The sequence below is a fragment of the Fistularia commersonii genome, chromosome 24 (assembly GCF_037954325.1).
Source record: "Fistularia commersonii isolate RoL2024-O1a breed Wild chromosome 24, RoL_Fcom_v1.0, whole genome shotgun sequence".
Taxonomy (NCBI): Eukaryota; Metazoa; Chordata; class Actinopteri; order Syngnathiformes; family Fistulariidae; genus Fistularia; species Fistularia commersonii.
The window spans coordinates 7645452-7651253 of NC_141307.1; the positions used below are offsets into that span (position 1 = coordinate 7645452).

Below are 5802 nucleotides of genomic sequence, written 5' to 3' on the forward strand. Positions count from 1 at the left end.
GGGGATGACAAGAACGGCGGCGAGCGACGGACGGAGGCGGCGAGACAACGGAAAGTGACCCGAAAGGTAAGGCGGGGAACTATGACTGAGCACGTGTCGCGCCGGGCTTCACGGTGACTCCGGTGGGACAGACACAAGGGAATGAGCGGCGTGTGTCCGTGTGTGAAATGTTGGCGCTCTTGAGAGACAGCACCCCCTGCTTTTGACAGAGGGAACGAACATGAAAAAGCTTACGGCACCTGGTATTCCCAGGCGGTCTCCCATCCAAGTACTAACCAGGCCCGACCCTGGTTGGCTTCCGCGATCAGACGAGATCGGGCGTGTTCAGGGTGGTATGGCCGTAAACGAGACTAGGCTACGCGGAAGGGCATTTTATAAGCAGCCGTCCCCCGTCTTTTCCACCTCCAGTCATTTCCAGATCTGTCAGGAGCTCCTTCTATTGCGTTTCCAAGATTACAGCCAGTGGCAACCAAGGTTACTATAACCAAAAATCATCAGACACACTTTACCTTAGGCTGCAGCCTAAGGTAAAGAGGGAGCTAGCAAAGGCCATACCAGGACTCAAATGCACGGCGGGACAGTTAATGACAAGAAAAAGAGAAAATTAAATAAAATACACATGGAAAAAGGAAGAGTACTACCGATGCAGTATTTGCGCCGAGAATGCTCATAGAGAAGTACAGAGAAGGCCGGTGGGAGCCGCATTGCCTTTTTGTACACCTTGAAAAGTCATACGACAGGTTGCCAAGAGAGGAGCTCTGGTATCCTATGAGGAAGTCTGGAGCGGCAGAGAAGTGTGTTGCACTGGTGCAGGACATGTATGCTAGCTGGGAGACAGTTGTGCGGTGTGCTGTAAGACGGGACCAGAGAAGTTCAAGGTGGAAGCGGGACTCTGTTGGGGATAGGCCCTGAGCCCCTTCTTGTTCGCAACGGTGACGGATGAAGGTAGACGTGAATCTCCACGGACTGTGACCTTTGCAGATGCCGTTGTGATCTGTAGTGAGAGCAGAAAACAGGTGGAGGTCAAGATAAGATAAGATAAGACCTCCGTCTCGTCCCGGACACGGAGGTCCCAGGGGAGGCTGATGTTCCTGCTTCAAAAAAAACAACATGGCTGATGCATCTTCCGCATCTGCCCGGTCACGTGGTACACGGCCCTCCGACAGGACGCCGAAGCATCAAAGTAAACCCAGGACTTCAACAACCAGACTCCTAGGAATATGATGAATGAATGGGGAAAAATGAAAGAGAGCCAAGGGTAGAAGCGCTGATTACTGGCGATCGCAAAAGGAGCAGAAACGAGTGTAAAAAGAAGCGAGGAGGGCATCGAAGAGGAGGAGGAGTTCAAAGGCAGGGGGTCCTGATGACGTACCGTACATGTGGAGTCCTGGAAGTGCCTAGGAGAGCCAGCGGTATGGAGCTCAGCGGTTGGATTATTCAACAGCGACAGGTATAAACGAGAGAAAAAGAAATTCAGCACACATGGAGAAATACTGTACGGGGATGACAAGAACGGCGGCGAGCGACGGACGGAGGCGGCGAGACAACGGAAAGTGACCCGAAAGGTAAGGCGGGGAACTATGACTGAGCGCGTGTCGCGCCGGGCTTCACGGTGACTCCGGTGGGACAGACACAAGGGAATGAGCGGCGTGTGTCCGTGTGTGAAATGTTGGCGCTCTTGAGAGACAGCACCCCCTGCTTTTGACAGAGGGAACGAACATGAAAAAGCTTACGGCACCTGGTATTCCCAGGCGGTCTCCCATCCAAGTACTAACCAGGCCCGATCCTGGTTGACTTCCGAGATCAGACGAGATCGGGCGTGTTCAGGGTGGTATGGCCGTAAACGAGACTAGGCTACGCGGAAGGGCATTTTATAAGCAGCCGTCCCCCGTCTTTTCCACCTCCAGTCATTTCCAGATCTGTCAGGAGCTCCTTCAATTGCGTTTCTATGATTACAGCCAGTGGCAACCAAGGTTACTATAACCAAAAATCATCAGACACACTTTACCTTAGGCTGCAGCCTAAGGTAAAGAGGGAGCTAGCAAAGGCCATACCAGGACTCAAATGCACGGCGGGACAGTTAATGACAAGAGAAAGAGAAAATTAAATAAAATACACATGGAAAAAGGAAGAGTACTACCGATGCAGTATTTGCGCCGAGAATGCTCATAGAGAAGTACAGAGAAGGCCGGTGGGAGCCCCATTGCCTTTTTGTACACCTTGAAAAGTCATACGACAGGTTGCCAAGAGAGGAGCTCTGGTATCCTATGAGGAAGTCTGGAGCGGCAGAGAAGTGTGTTGCACTGGTGCAGGACATGTATGCTAGCTGGGAGACAGTTGTGCGGTGTGCTGTAAGACGGGACCAGAGAAGTTCAAGGTGGAAGCGGGACTCTGTTGGGGATAGGCCCTGAGCCCCTTCTTGTTCGCAACGGTGACGGATGAAGGTAGACGTGAATCTCCACGGACTGTGACCTTTGCAGATGCCGTTGTGATCTGTAGTGAGAGCAGAAAACAGGTGGAGGTCAAGATAAGATAAGATAAGACCTCCGTCTCGTCCCGGACACGGAGGTCCCGGTGGAGGCTGATGTTCCTGCTTTAAAAAAAACAACATGGCTGATGCATCTTCCGCATCTGCCCGGTCACGTGGTACACGGCCCTCCGACAGGACGCCGAAGCATCAAAGTAAACCCAGGACTTCAACAACCAGACTCCTAGGAATATGATGAATGAATGGGGAAAAATGAAAGAGAGCCAAGGGTAGAAGCGCTGATTACTGGCGATCGCAAAAGGAGCAGAAACGAGTGTAAAAAGAAGCGAGGAGGGCATCGAAGAGGAGGAGGAGTTCAAAGGCAGGGGGTCCTGATGACGTACCGTACATGTGGAGTCCTGGAAGTGCCTAGGAGAGCCAGCGGTATGGAGATCAGCGGTTGGATTATTCAACAGCGACAGGTATAAACGAGAGAAAAAGAAATTCAGCACACATGGAGAAATACTGTACGGGGATGACAAGAACGGCGGCGAGCGACGGACGGAGGCGGCGAGACAACGGAAAGTGACCCGAAAGGTAAGGCGGGGAACTATGACTGAGCGCGTGTCGCACCGGGCTTCACGGTGACTCCGGTGGGACAGACACAAGGGAATGAGCGGCGTGTGTCCGTGTGTGAAATGTTGGCGCTCTTGAGAGACAGCACCCCCTGCTTTTGACAGAGGGAACAACGAACATGAAAAAGCTTAGGCTGCAGCCTAAGGTAAAGAGGGAGCTAGCAAAGGCCATACCAGGACTCAAATGCATGGCGGGACAGTTAATGACAAGAGAAAGAGAAAATTAAATAAAATACACATGGAAAAAGGAAGAGTACTACAGATGCAGTATTTGTGCCGAGAATGCTCATAGAGAAGTGCAGAGAAGGCCGGTGGGAGCCGCATTGCCTTTTTGTACACCTTGAAAAGTCATACGTCAGGTTGCCAAGAGAGGAGCTCTGGTATCCTTTGAGGAAGTCTGGAGCGGCAGAGAAGTGTGTTACACTGGTGCAGGACATGTATGCTAGCTGGGAGACAGTAGTGCAGTGTGCTGTAAGACGGGACCAGAGAAGTTCAAGGTGGAAGCGGGACTCTGTTGGGGATAGGCCCTGAGCCCCCTCTTGTTCGCAACGGTGACGGACGGCCTGACGGATGAGGGTAGACGTGAATCTCCACGGTCCGTGACCTTTGCAGATGCCGTTGTGATCTGTAGTGAGAGCAGAAAACAGGTGGAGGCCAAGATAAGATAAGATAAGATATGATAAGATAAGATAAGATAAGATAAGATAAGATAAGATAAGAACAACTTTATTTATCCCGAAGGAAACTGTTGTGCCAGAGTTACAGAAAATATAACAGTAATAAATAATAAAAGGCAGACTTGGAAATCAAAATAAACTATAAACTGTAAAGTGTCTCGGTGAAACTATAGAGAGGTGGGGGTATGCTCTGGAAAGGAGAGGAACGAAAGTTAGTCGCAGCAAGACAGCATACATGTGTGGGGATGAGAGGAACTCGGGTGGAACGGTGAAGCTACAGGGAGTGGAGATCAAGAAGCAGGAACATTTCATGGACTTGGACACTCTGGATATTTTTTTGGGCCGATCGTAAATCCATGCTTTTGCGGTGCACCTGCCATGTGCAACGACAACTCCCTAGTTGGGTCACAACCCAGCCAGGGAGGGTCGGCGCGTGCGACCATAAACAGTGAACCCGGCCTCCGGCGACACAGACTTGCTCTTGAACAGCACAACAGGGGAGAGCGCGGACGCAGTCCCCCACTACCAGAAATTATGCAGTTGAGATTCCCACATTTGGGGAATTCGCAGGGGTCAGCACAGCCGCAGTGCAATGGCTGAGCCTCGTCCTGTGTGAACCACCTTCTTGATCATGGTATCTCCCCTGCCAGGTAAGTATGGGTCGCACGCGTCCCGCGCACGGAGCGCTTTCACACGCACGCCGTTCTCAGTCGGGGGGGAACCCACGCGGACTGTTCCGGGAGCTCACACACGATCCCTCTCGCACACACACACACACAAACACACACACACACACACACTCCGTCAAAAAAAAACGTCAACTCTGAGTTCTGACGGGCCGGGACGCCGAAAACGACACGGACGCTTCAATTTTCACGAAGAAGTCAGAGGACAACCGGAACACGTTCCGTCCGTCCTCCTGATGCCGCGAGGGGTTTCTGCCGCTCTACGACCGGGAGAACTTCCCCCTGAGCCCAGTCTGACACAGTCTATACAAGGCAATCCATCCGTTTCAAATGCGATCCATTTAGGCTCAATTCTGGTCCATAGTGGGATTTTATTGGGCTGCACGGGGCGAATGGTAGGGACAGGGTTTCAGGCAGACACGCTCGTGTGTCGCTATCTACCGTTCCCTACCGGCAGAAACAACGGGGACAGTATCGCTGGTCACACAGGGCACAGACAAGATCTGGGTCCCGTGTATGTTGGTTACGTATGACGTTGTTGGAGGACATGGCAACCTTGACATCGGACACAAAAGCAGGGGGTGCACCGTTCCCAGAGGCACTACAATACCGGGTCGATGCATGGAGTGGACGGAGCAAGCCCCTATTCCAAAAATCAATTTAATATTTGGTCCCCGGATAGGGGACGTATCAGATATTAAACTGATAAGAACAGATACTACACTTGATCTTAGCCAAAAGGCCGAGAAGCGATAGCCCCACGCCTTCGCTCGACGCCAGCGCATTCCCCGCACCGTCAGCTTCACTCACGACTTCATTCCCAAATAAATCCCCACCCCGTCTCCGCCGCTCGGCCCGGAGCGACGGCGCATCTCCCCCATCTCCCCCATCGCCCCCATCGCTCCCATCGCCCCGGAGACGGAGGTCCCGGTGGAGGCCGACGTTCCTGCTTTACAAGAAACAACATGGCTGATGCATCTTCCGCATCTGCCCGGTCACGTGGTGCACGCCCCCCCGACAGGACGCCAAAGCATCAAAGTAAACCCAGGACTTCAACAAGCAGACTCCTAGGAATCGTGTCCCCTTCAAATCAACCTGGAATGTGGCAAAAAGTCGCCCGTGAGGAGAAAAGACACAGGTGGAAACAGGACGTTTGAACCGCTCACGATACACAGCGCGGCAAACGGGCGCCATCTTGTGAACCCATCTGGTTACCGCATCGTTGCGACCAGCTCTCACAGAGACTCGCCGCTCATCGCCGGGAAACACGATTCAAAAAACGGCACGAACACAAGACAACAGTAAAATGGTTTCAGAGAAGTCCCGCTTCTCTGAAC

The 5802-nt window shown here is 52.4% G+C and overlaps 3 non-coding genes and 1 pseudogene across 3 annotated transcripts; all 4 read right to left on the reverse strand.

Annotated features, from left to right (window-relative positions):
- Nucleotides 1-227: 227 nt before the first annotated feature.
- Nucleotides 228-346, reverse strand: LOC147219887 (5S ribosomal RNA). Its single transcript, XR_015108601.1, has one exon. It is a non-coding gene; the product is annotated as a 5S ribosomal RNA (ribosomal RNA).
- Nucleotides 347-1726: 1380 nt separating this feature from the next.
- Nucleotides 1727-1845, reverse strand: LOC147219888 (5S ribosomal RNA). Its single transcript, XR_015108533.1, has one exon. It is a non-coding gene; the product is annotated as a 5S ribosomal RNA (ribosomal RNA).
- A 2428-nt stretch (nucleotides 1846-4273) lies between these two features.
- On the reverse strand, nucleotides 4274-4437 carry LOC147219889 (U1 spliceosomal RNA). Its single transcript, XR_015108248.1, has one exon. It is a non-coding gene; the product is annotated as a U1 spliceosomal RNA (small nuclear RNA).
- A 604-nt stretch (nucleotides 4438-5041) lies between these two features.
- Nucleotides 5042-5219, reverse strand: LOC147219890 (U2 spliceosomal RNA; annotated as a pseudogene).
- Between the last annotated feature and the right edge of the window lie 583 nt (nucleotides 5220-5802).